The sequence below is a fragment of the Melanotaenia boesemani genome, chromosome 1 (assembly GCF_017639745.1).
Source record: "Melanotaenia boesemani isolate fMelBoe1 chromosome 1, fMelBoe1.pri, whole genome shotgun sequence".
Lineage (NCBI taxonomy): Eukaryota > Metazoa > Chordata > Actinopteri > Atheriniformes > Melanotaeniidae > Melanotaenia > Melanotaenia boesemani.
The window spans coordinates 39,523,114-39,536,504 of record NC_055682.1 but is presented as its reverse complement, the minus strand read 5'-3'; the positions used below and the strand labels follow the sequence as shown (position 1 = coordinate 39,536,504).

At 40.6% G+C, this 13,391-nt stretch overlaps 1 protein-coding gene and 1 long non-coding RNA gene across 2 annotated transcripts in view; one reads left to right on the top strand and one right to left on the bottom strand.

The window, feature by feature from the left end:
- The window catches only part of LOC121637631 (AP-2 complex subunit alpha-2-like), a 48,355-nt gene that overhangs the window by 27,906 nt on the left and 7,058 nt on the right, over positions 1-13,391 (top strand). The window lies entirely within an intron of this gene.
- On the bottom strand, positions 11,545-12,111 carry LOC121637642. The gene is made up of 4 exons (XR_006009914.1): positions 12,052-12,111; positions 11,843-11,946; positions 11,713-11,755; positions 11,545-11,599 (listed from the first exon to the last, which is right to left on the bottom strand). It is a non-coding gene; the product is annotated as an uncharacterized LOC121637642 (long non-coding RNA).

Here is a 13,391-nt window from a genome sequence, read left to right as displayed (position 1 = left end):
CGGAGCCGTTAATAAAACACAAATGTTATCTGGATTCTGACAAGTTGGTGACAATAACCTTGTGGCCTCGTATTGAATCGCTTTAACTAGGTAGCTCTTTCCAACTCCAGCTCCTCCAGATATAAACACATGGAGGGGTTCTGGGTTTCTACCATTGACTTTATCCAAACACCAGTTACGGATTTTATAGAAGACTGACAGCTGCTTCTCATTCAGAGATCTAATTAATTCTAAGCCCTCACTCCTCCTACTCATTACATTATTATTCTTTTCTGATTGACACACCTGATCATTCCTAACAGCCAAATCTGGAATGTTGTCTACGAGTTCCCGACCTATTTCTTCTGCATCTTCCGCAGGTGTCTGTTCTTTTTCTCTAATTTCTTCTTGACACTCTAAACGCTCTACTTCTTTTTCGGGGCACAGATTTCCCCAGGCAACTTCAGGACCACCCTCATTTTCAAGTTTCTTTTGCAACTCTTCTAATTCTTCTGAATCTTCTACCTCAAATTTGTTCCTATTCGTATCGACGACAGATTTCACGGTGTGTTCTGATCCATCACTAAAGATCACGGAACCATTTTCATAAAATTGTTCAAATGTTTCGCAATCAGCAGCTTTTAAGTCATCTTCTACGCGGTACGGCAAAAACAACTGTAACTGGCTTTTAAAATATAATTCTGGGGTTTTTGTTTTTGAAAAGCGCGCATAACGAACTACAGCGGGTTTTGTTCGTGTTCTTTTAAGAATTAATCCTAATCCCCTTTGCAATTGAATCGCATTCTTTGATTTTTCATTTCGGTTTAAAAGACGATATTCTGACACAAACGTTGCTATGCACATGTCATTAAAAGTGCTATTATTAGGCCTACTTCTATAACGGTCTACTATACTAACCATCCACACATCATCTCCTGTTAGCCCACATTCTTGGATAACACTAATTGGTTTACTCATTTTAACTATTTTGTCCCCTGTTGGTATAAACTCTACTTTACGCGAATTCTCCTTCAAATGCATTCCCGTTAATCTATAAACTGCTTCTTGAGCAGACACGTCGCGACTGTTTAGATAAACGCTGCCAATTTGTTTCAGTGCCTCTTTTGCACTGACGTTGTCATCTTTTGTTGCTTCTTTATGAGCTTTACTAAGCAACAATCCTACCTCTTTTTCTGATTTGCTAATGTATGAAATAATATAAACTATAACGGCGTACGCGTCTGTCACAAATTGAATATCTAAATTTGCATTCCAGCATTTTAATAGAGACTTGTTATATGGATTAATCCATGCTTCGTTAATGTCTCTTTTATATACAATTTGGGTTTTATTCATATTTAGACGTTTGTAACATATTTCAAATATTTGCTGATTGATATTTAAACTATGAAACAACTCATCTAAACTATTAAACGTCTTGTTCTCATCTTTTAACACCTTTTTCACTGACTCCAGAGTGCGTACTGCCAAATCCTTATCAACCTTTAGCAGATTATAGTAGTACTCATTTCCACATGTGCACTGTTTTCCTTCGTATTTATGATCGAACCTATTCTTACATTTATCACACTCATTTGTAGTATTCAAATGAACATTAACAAGAAATGTCCTACCTGACACTGGTCTGGGAAAATTAAAGCGACAGTCAGTGCCACCTTTCTTACAGCTTTTTGAATGCCTCTTTGAATGTTGCTGCACAGATGTGACCATCTCCAATAATGTCTCATCCTGTGCTGGTAGCTCACATGTTACGTACTTATCAATAAAAGCTACCACTTCTTCGTCTTTGTTTGTATTAATTTTAGGCGCATTTTCAATCCAGAAAAGACAGTGCACATGAGGACTCCCGCGACACTGAAACTCCACCCGATAAAAGTAATCAATAATTTTTCCTATGGGATTTGAAGGAGACATAAGGACCTCCTTCAAAAAACAGTGCCAGCGGAAATCAAACATTCTGGCGGCAGTGACAGGATTACGACGCAACAGATCGCATCTATCAGTCCACTCTAACTCTTCAAACGTCTGTGTTCGACCTTCCTGTTTTAAAATAGTTTTAAGAAGGTTTTGCCATCTCAGATCCGCGGAAGAGAAAGAACAAAACCATGTGGGAATCCCAAGTTGCCGAACACAAGCCATCAGGTCTTTCTGTACTCCCTGCCAAAATGCTGGAGTCCCTCCAATCGGCTTAAGAAATCTGAAACCGTCATCTACATCCAACAACTGCTTCAAGGACTCCTCCTTTTCTACGCTCACCTCACCTCCTTTACCTTTTCTTAATGCTATACTTACTTTGGAGACAACCTGATCTACCTCAGACATGTACTGAGCAAAGAAAATATACTCTACATTCTGAGCAAACCTTCTATCCGCATGTAAAATTCGGTTATTAAAATAACGGCACAACGACAAATTATAGACACGGCTTTCATGGTACATATTACGACCTCGAGGAAACAACACTGGGAAACACCTTGCTTCATTTTCTCGATCTGTCAACAACTTAACTGGATTATTACCCTCAGCTGGTGCAACATTAACTATACTATCAAAATACTGATCTAGAACTTCCTGACCGATATCTACAGGCATCAGACACGTATCTGAAAACATGCAATGTTGCTGTCGATCATGCAGCAACTCATCATCTTCAACATCATCCCCAGTACTCTCAACTACTTCTGCATTGTCCTTCTCTTCATCCTCAGGTTGCTCTAAGACACACAACTCATTAACCCATTCCTCATTAAAATCTATGTCTTTATAAAACTTATTTGATTGCTTTAAAAACCGTAAAGCTTGCCTAATATGCATTGTATCCACAAACTCATACTGATAATGGCCTTTATAAGTTAACTTACGTTTTAATTTAACTGCCAATAAAGAGCCCTCCATATTTGATCGGGGCAACATTTTAGATGTTTGAACTACGTTGGATGGAACGCAGGTTACTGGTCCATGAACTCCATTTTGGCCACCTTTGGGTAATGCAAGCATTTTCATGAACGGAATATTTAAAGCAATCAAATGTTGTTCTAACCTATTCAAACAAGCCAATTCTGGGGGAACTGGATCTACTACCAAATTATTTGTTACACTTTCAGCAGGCATTTGCTCATGTGAAATTTTATGATGACAAGTGTAACAAATCCAAAGATGCCCTCTACTTGAAGCCATAATCTGACACGGCTGAACACAATCCTCCCTACATCCATGTAAATAGTCGTTTCTAATACACCTATCTGCTAAAGAAGCTATGGCCGCAGTCTTGTTATAAGCTTCCTTTCTACAACTTAACACCTGATGTGGAAACAACAGCCTGAAACAGACACAACAGATATACTCAGGACCATGTTCAACTTTGTTTAAAAACCTCTCAGTGAAAAACTCAATATTCTGTGTTTTGTCCTTATCTTTAATTTCTTGCCTCTTTGATTTCACAACTCTTTTAACTATTTCTCTGTGACGCGCATCTAGTGCATATCTTATTTTGCTTCAGTCTTTCACATTTTCACGGTGACGCGCATCTAGTGCATATCTTTTTTTTTTTTCCGTCTTTCACATTTTCGCGGTGACGCGCATCTAGTGCATATCTTATTTTTTTTCCGTCTTTCACATTTTCACGGTAACGCGCATTTAGTGCATATCTTATTTTTTTTCCGTCTTTCACATTTTCACGGTGACGCGCATCTAGTGCATATCTTATTTTTTTTCCCTCTTTCACATTTTCACGGTGACACGCATCTAGGGCATATCTTAGTTTTTTTCGGTCTTTCGCATTTTCACGGTGACGCGCATCTAGTGCATATTTTCTTCTATTTATATTCCTAATTTGGGTTCTTCTCATTACTTTATTATATTTTGAAATATATAAACCGCGCTCTATGTCCTTTTTGCAAACTGATGTGTCACTTTCAGATGAAACATCTCTAATTAAATCTTTTCCTGACAATCTAGTACGATACGCTTCTGAAAATTTTACTTTACAGTATCCATAACAAGTTTCTAGTTTGGGTTCTTTAACGCAAACTACAGTTTCATAATGACTACCAAGGCAGTTTTCTAAATAAATGGATTTTTCTGACACACAACTGCTGCTGCATCCATATTTTACCCAATGACCACCAATAAATGTAAAAACATTAATACCCAATAAATCTGCTGTGGCTTGTATTTCTAATTCTGTCGCCCAGCTGCTAACGTAACGCATTTTTGATTTGTCTACGTAGTCTGCCACAGAGGAATAACCTTCTCTCAAACTACTTTGATATTTCAAATCATTTCTCATTAAATATTTCACAACCGCTCTCCTAATTTTGATGTGATGCTTTTGTGTGCCACTCAGTGCCTGAGAAACGGCCCTAAAATAGCAGCTACCATCAGCAACTATGTCTCTATTTTGGCACGGAACGCCTAACTCGCCAACACGACTAGACGCAGTGCTATTTACACTTTCATACTCTATATTTAATTTGGTACACAATCTTTGACAAGTATTTTCACAGAGAGGGTTAAACATAAGCTTTTCATGTCCTTCACTGACTACTTCCACATCTGAACTAATCTGCCGACTTACCAAAACCTGTTCCTCAATAGCAAACTCGTCATCTGAAACAACCATCGAAACATTAATACGGCCTTTCTTTGGCGTATGTTTAGATGGGCTGGAAAGGCCAACTTCATCACAATCTGCTGACAGCTGACGTTTTACACGTTGCTTATTGCCATCATCAGATGCACTAACAAATAAGCTACTCGACACATCACACTCCCTACTCACATCAACACCATTTATTTCAAAAGGCTTGCTACTACCACCAAACATCACTGCCAAACAACTAAAGTGATCAAACACTTCCCTAATGGAACCAAAGTACAAAACTACACTGGTACCATTAACATCCACCATGCCAGTAGCACTGCGTGAATGAGAATCAACTACAGCAAACCTACCAATAGCAGAAATGACCGCACATGTATTTGAACACAAGGTCAAAAGACATGTCTGGTACTGAGATAACATCCTTTCCAGCCCATGTTCTAGAGTCACAAATGCTCCACACTCAATGAACTCTCCTTCAGTCACAGTGACATCACCACTGACAGTCTCGGGGAATGCAAACTTAAAGTTCTGCCAGTATAAAACGTGCTCTTTCGGCAACTCTGGGATCATCAAAAAGTCTTCTCCTGGAGGAATTATACCATGGTCCTTCAGATGCGTATAAAGCTGATCTCCTAACCACAGAGCTAAATCTAAATCTTCTGTCTTCCAACTGAACACACTAGACACCATATGTCTGGCCAAACTAACCAACCCTATCGCCATACACTGAACTCCCGGATTTCTAAACCGACTGTGCCCCTGGTGAACTGAACCCCTAACAACATCAACATTACCCATACTCACCTCACTTACCTTCACAGTAGTTTCCTCATCTTCATCAGTAGAAGACAACACACCCGGCCTCTGTGTTGTCGCAACCTAATCATAAAGGATATCAACATGCAATGGGCTCTAATCACTGTCATGTGTAATAAACTGCTGTCTGTGCACTGACATTTGTTCTCTGTCATGCTGAGTATGTGCAAAATTGATACTTTAAAACAATTTAGCAAAACTCCTAAATACATGAAAAATTTGTTTTTTCCTTAATTAACAAATGATATATACTTTACAGATATTGTTCATGTAAATGGTACTCACCGTCGACTCGTCAGTGCAGCCAGAAGGGACCGGATGCCTGGACGTTGCCCCCGCCTCAAGACAAAAATTGCAAAGACACATCTTCAGAGATGATACATACATAGATTTAGGGTGCATCAAATTTGAATGGGAAATTTTAATTTCATAATATCAATTTGGCTGGCATTGCATTTTGTTCCAGTTAACATAAAAACAACTTTTGCAAAGTTTTGAAGAAATCCATTGAGGTTTAGGGGTGCCACCTAACACACAAACTTTTGTGAAATTTCGAAAAACGAGCAATTTTTTGTCTAATTACAAAAAAAGTTGACATGGAAATGTTGAATATAGTTAACTCTTATACAGTAACATGTTCTTTAGTGTTCTATGGAAAAATTTTGTGTTTCCCCTTTGGGTAATTTGGCCATTTCTCAGAATTTAACTTTCAAGATTCTCCATTCATTTGTCCTACAGACAAAATGAATGGGAATCAATGGGGAATTGTTCATGTAGCCTTAACCTGAGTAGATGGATGTCAGACAGACACACATACAAAAGTTTACACACTTTATTGTTAAACACAAGTGGGACTGACACACTGACAAACCCCCTCTAGTGGCTAACTCAGGGCCTAAAGAGCTAACATTAACTAAACTTCAAACTTAACTTCAACAGAGTCCACTCCACTGAACAACATCAACAGGGAGAGTATAGAACCTGAACTGAAGCTCACCAGTGTGTCTCCCCTCAGATATCTCTCCCCACCTGCCACCCAAGAGTAACCCTCCTACTCAGGGATTAGCCTGCGTTTACAGCAGCGAAGGTTTGGCTGTTGGCTGCGATCATGTTCAACTGCCTGCAGCACATTCTGTAGGTGCTGCTCCTTCCTGGCCACTGTGACAAAGTCGGATGTGAGCTTGATGCCACGCTCAGCACAGTCATTGACCACATTCATTGCGCGGACATTGACCTCACTTTTTTTGAATGCAGCATTGGTAGCCCATTCTTTCACATCCAGAGACAGAAATGCTGGATCAATGTGCAGCTGGTGCATCCCAAACCAGCAATCTGCGTTGGCGAGGTCAGCCAAGCTGGTGGTTGGCAAGAGGGTGGGGAACTTTGGCTTACCAAAACCAGTACCAAAGCGCTGCTGGGGGACATGCATGGGAAGATCAGCTGGCTTGTGCTCCAAGATCGCACTGACAAGTGCACGCTTGTCATCAATTGGCACCTTGCTGCTGAAGAGAGCCAGGGGTAGCATCTCACCTGTCAGGTACCAGCGATGCCTCTCGAGTGCTTTGATTGCTGACGCTGCAATGCCTTCATCTACAGCCTTGTATGTCTGCAGTTGGTGGTAGAGAGTGAGGTCATTCCAGGCAGCATCTACAGCTTTCTCACAGGTCAGCCACCACTTTGCGTAGATGTGTGTGATGAAGTTGGCAAAGGCCCGAATCTTCGGCACCTGATGCTGTGTGGTGATTGTGCCCTGGGGAAGCAATGCAATGTGCTGCTCCATCAAGGCCAGCTTGAGAGTGTAGAGCAGCTTGGCCATCCATCGTGCCTTGTGGAGCGCTCCTGGTTGTTGGAAAGTCACTGGAGTCTGCTCTTCACCATCTGCCTCCAGAAACACAAGACACAGCTTCACAAACTCACGGTAGTCACCTCGCTTGTAGTCAACTTCTTTTGCACAAATGACAAGTTCAGCACGTAACTTGCCCAGGAATTGTTGCTCCGTGTTGCCAGGAATGTAGCGGGACCATTGACTGCTGGATTCTTGTGGTAACAGGTTCCAGTTCTCTCTCAGACGTGTGAACAAGGTAACCTCTGGTGAGCGTGATGACTCCACCTTCAGGTCTGTGAAAACCTGGTTTAGGAGAACCTCACCAATGTGGTGCCGGCACCCAGACCAAAGCAGTGGTCGGCCCAGTGAAAGCTGAATGGCAACGCAGGCTGCCGTGAGATGACCAGTGTTTGAGGCAGTGGTGTCAAATGCCATGTTGACAACCTGGTCAGCGCAGCTCCAGTCCTGAAGCAACTTGCATGTCAACCGTGCAATAATTGCTCCACATGCCTCATCAGTCTGCTTCCTATACGCTGGGACACCAAGCAGTTTCAACCGCACTGCATCTCCGACCACCACTGTAAGACGCTCCTCCAACTGGTGCACGTTGCTGAGCATCGGTGTTAACTTGCTGTCCCAGTGTAGGGTGCACAATGGAGGTGGGGTCCACTGTTTGTGCTGTTCCTCACTGATTTTCTCCAACACTTCGCGCCTTGCTCGGTCAGCTGTTGCATAGGATGCAGAGAGATGTGTACATTCGCCACCTGACTCTTCGACCAGGGCACGCGTGAAGGCAGCCTGTTGCATTGGTGACATCTTCAACCTTGTGGCCAGTGACACACTTGGTCGACTAAGGATGTCATGTGGAATGAAGATGTTTGTTCCACTCTTTTTGCGCTTGAGGGATGGTTTGACCTCAGATGGTGGACAGACTGTGTTAGTATCATCCTCTGGCTCCTCATCACTTTCCGACACCAAGCTGGACATTGCTGTCATTTCCTCCAGCTCCTTTTCACACCTGGACCGTCTGGCTGCCGCAGCAGCTTGACGGTTCTCTCGCCGCTTCACCTTGAGCTGCAGCTTTTGATCCAATGCACCAAATGTGGCCACTCTGTCGGTCTTCATGCTGGCCAAGAAAGCTAGGTCTTCAGGATTATCAATCAGCTTCTCAACATTTGGAGGCCACAGTGGAAATGTGGCATCAAGTCTGCACTCCATTTTCTCCAGTTGTTTTTCTGCAGCCTCACTGGAGCGCTTGGCGTGGGAGATTTTCCGCAGCTTGTTGTTGGCATTTATTAACTCTACCATCTTGTGACACGCACGCTTATCGCTTACCATTGGGATGTTGGCCTTCTTGTAAAATGGCCGCACCTGCTCCAGGACAACCTTGGCTGCCTCAAACTGCGACAGCGCTCCATTTGCACCAGGTTGCTGGGCAAGCATGCAGCGTAAGATCTGGCGACCAGTTGGCAGCTTTGCGCCAGTGATGATGCCATCCTCTCTGGTGATTTTAGGGCCCAGACCAAAGACCAAGCTGCGACTGCTAGTCTGGCAGGGACTAGTTGGTGAGGACAGCATTTTAGAGCTGGATCCTAGAGTGGGTTGTGCCTGAGAAAGAAAATGATACAAGGACAAGTGTTTGTAGTGTGTTTATTTGTAGTGTTTAAAATCAGATCTTGGCATATTTAATATCGCTCAAATATGATTAACCATGCTTGCAAAGTCTCAATTTTTTTACAATGATAACTGACAGAGTAGGTAGCTGTTCGTGCATATATGTTAATTTCACAAGTACAGTGCTACTCTCATGAAGCATCAATAATCTGAATATGATATTGACTACTGTATGTTACAGTTAATGTTAAGCTTAATACCTTGTGGTTAGCAAACTGTGGCTAGCTAATGTTAGCTAGGTGCAATGAGTACCAAATATTGATAAATATGACTAGATTTCATTCAAATTATGTAAATATATAAAGACACAACTACAGATATGGTAGTAATATGTAATAGAGTGTTAATACCCAACACAAAAACTTAAGATCACCTTAGTGTTCTTGAGCTTCAGTCGTTGATAGCTAAGATGAGCTAAGATAGTTAGCTAACTGTGGTTAGCAAACTGTTGCTAGCTAATCTTAGCTAGGTGCAATGAGCGCCAAATATCGATAAATATGACTAGATTTCATTCAAATTATGTAAATATATAAAGACACAACTACAGATATGGTAGTAAGATGTAATAGAGTGTACACATACCCAACACAAAAACTAAAGCTCACCTTAGTGTTCTTGAGCTGCAGTCGTTGATCTACCAGATCTCCATGGCGACCATTGACTACTGTTTACCACTTTATCCAACAGAAACAGATGTATGGTGGCACCCCTAAATAATTATGTATTGGAAAAATATTTTGCATGTGTTGTTTCTACATATATTGGAACACTTTTAGTACCCAGCCATATCAAAATTCAAGTATTGTGTTTTTTGATGCACCCTAATAGATATATATATATATATATATGATACATGTATACATATATATATACACAGACCCACACACACACACATAAAAATACACAAACCTTAAGCACAATTACATTTCTTACCTTCTTCGACTCCACAGCGGCCTTGGAGTCAGAAGAAATCCCTCGGCTGGATGCAGTCTCAAATAGAAAAGAAACGAAAACACAGTTTATTTCACTTTACAAACACAGGAAGAATAATAAATACAAAGATTTCCTTTCCAAAATCTCCTTACCCTTCGAGTCCTCTTGGAGTGGTGTTTCACACGCAGCGTCTGTCCAAAGCACAAACAGAACACTTTTAGCATTATAGAAGTCTATCGTTAATCATTTAGACTTTCAGAATAAAACATTTTATGATAACACCTAAACACATGTTTGTCTGGATGCAACTTACCTTTGGCGGTGAAACACCAGCAAAGTCAGCAGGAGACGTCAGATTTGATGGAGAAACCTTCTCCATCTCCTCCAACATCTCACTGCTGAACAGCACAGGATTCAGGGGGATACCAGCCGGCTAGAAATACAAAAAACAGATATACACAAGCGTTGAATTTTACTGATTTAACCATTTAACTTCCAGCAAATATTACACTTCATGTTTTTTTTATACAAATATCATACAAACCTCCCGCTGAACTGCACTGCATCCTCCAGAGGACTGAAAGAGAAAAAATATATAGACAAAATAAACAAAGGGGATTTTGGTCTGTGAAAAATCAATCAAATGTGAGTCTGACAGCTGTGACATTTCTTGTCATATTATTACCTTGCCGCTCGGACCAACAACAGTCCACTCCTCGGGCCCAGGGCTGCGACGCACCCTCACCTCTCCCTTCACAACCACACGGGGAGTGAAGCGAGAAGGTGGGGATGGACGAGACACCGGCGGGGCTGGCGGCACGGTCTCCAGTTGCTTCAATCAAAAAATAAAGACAGAACCATAAACAATATGCCTTTTCCACACTTGGTCAGCAGCCAAAATTACATCAAGTGAATGCCTGCATATATTTCATAAGACGATTTAACTGTTAAAAATTAAAAGGACAACCGTGTAAGCAACCGTCCACAGCAGCTGGGCGAAGATCTCCATTCCGACGTCATCACTCAGGTGGACCTACGAGGACGACATTCATGAAATGTAACTTTTTCCACAAAATCTCTCACTAGATACACACAGCTCTACACAGATAGTCTATCATCTCAAGATCAGAAGGTCCCGGATTCCATCTCAGCCTCTGACATGAACACGAGGGCATCAAACTGTCAAGACAAATGATCTACTTACACCATCGCGACTCCACAGGTTGAGACACTGCCGAGGGAAGTGGTCCGCGATGTGGAAGTACTTCACAGCTTTAACAAAAACACATAGCAGAGCTCTTTATGCTTGTAAAACAACAGAATTTATACATCTATATACCACTACACTGAAGATAAACTACAGCCATATTTCTGATGTAATCTGTGATAAACATGCAACAGCGCAGGCACATATTTTCACGTACCCATGCGGGCTGCCACACGGTGGAACTCCTGGCGGTAGAGCTCTTGCAGGGAGTCCTCAACGGTCAACCTCGGAGGAAAGTCCAGCACACACACCTTCGGCCAGCGACTGCAGACGGTGGCTAGGTACCGCTCGAAGTCTGCAGCCGCACGACCGATGGTGTGCTTGGCGGTCAAGTCATTGCTCGGAGCCAAGACGCACACCAAGTCGGGATCCTGAGGCACCTCAGCATGAAGCACCTCAGTTCTCAACTCGGTGGCGCTTGCCCCAGGCGTTGACATGAACCCCCACGCCAGACGACCCTCAGGCAACCGCACGATGCCATCTAAAAGACAAAGAAAGTTTCTACTATATTTCTTTCTGTCTGTGTAACATTTTATAAAATACATTAATACAGTACATTAATACTTTATTGAACATAAAAATATAAGTAAATACCTGCAAGGCTTCGAAGATGGGAGTCACCAATAGCAAAAACCACCTGAATGAAAAGATGTTGGTATTTATAGCACCGTGTATTGTTCACTTGGGTTTTTATTACGTTAGTATATTTCAAACACAGCATTACCTTTTTGCCGTGGGACTCCGACGGAAGAACCAATTTGTGCTGCCGCCCTGTGAGCACCGACACCTCCCACCTCTTCACCTTGTGCCGGTGCCCAGTGCCACGCGCTACAGACATACAGAAAAAAAACAGATCAGTACAATCACAGAATATGTGCACACTTGATTGTCAATCACTGAATCACAACCAATTAAAAATGCTTGGATACATACGTGCACAGTGGTCCATGGGGAGCTGAGGAGAAACATCAAGGGTCAGTCTGTTGGCAGCCCTCCTCTTAGCCGCCTCCGAAATCCTGAAGTTCTTCTTTCTCGGCATCTCTAGAAAAGAAAAAAACCCACACACACACGCACCCTGGCGCGCACACACAAACACACACCCAGCAGGGTGTGTGTTTGTGGATGAAACTGCATTGATGTAGAAACAAAGCATAATAGATTATATTAATGTTATTTATTTTGTTGCAGCTTGCGTTTGTGTGTAACCCAGGCTGCTGCCACAGCTTGCCAGATTGATAAGTGTCCCCAAGAACGATTCAAGGCTCAATCCTATGGAAGACCAGTAGGGTGATAGAAAATGCATTACAGCATTTTCATAAGAAGTGATAAATTGTTAAAAAAAAAGAAAAGAAAAGAAAAAGAAAATAGATTAATTCATATAATTTTAAAATAAAAAATTTAATTTATACAATAAAAAAATCAATTTGAAAAGTGTTTTGTAATTTGTACACATTTCAGATTAAAATATTAACAAGTAATTGGACATTTAAATATTCATTATTAAATACTGTGATTTGTAAATGTATTTTCAAATGCAATTTCTCAAAGGAAAATTAAATAATTCCTAAATCTGCTTAGAAATTTCTTTTCAAATCTTAGATTTAAAAAGGTGATTCCCTTTTCTATTTTCTTCCCCCCCCTATATATATCAGGGCTGGACGATACAGGAAAAAAGAATATAGATAAAAATAAAATAAAATAAAATAAATATATATAAGCACAAAAAACCAGAATTAGAATGGTATAACACAGACACTTCAGAGCCTGTCTCAATTGCAATGGACACAACATATTTCTGCCTCTATCAATAAAAACTTTGTCATTGAATGATGTGGGACTCCACAAGACCAAAGAGAAGGTAGTTCACACACATTTATGGATAATGAAAAAGGAGCATAATAAGTATGGAGGACGTAAAGTGACACAATGAATTAATTAAATATATCATCCAATAATTACTTAAACGTGTCATTAAATAATTAAAATGATAATACATAAATGTGTTATTAAATGTATCATTAATTAATCAAAAATACAAATCAATATATGTAAATACATTTATTATTATTTTACTAATTGCTTATTTATCCATTTAATTTATTATTTCTCTATTTCATTATTTCATTATTTAATTATTTATCCATTTAATGAATTATTTCACTGTTTAATTATTTCTCTATTTCATTATTTTAATATTTAATTAATGATTTATCTATTTAATTATTTCACTATTTGATTAATTATTTCACTAATTAATTCAATAGTGAAATAAT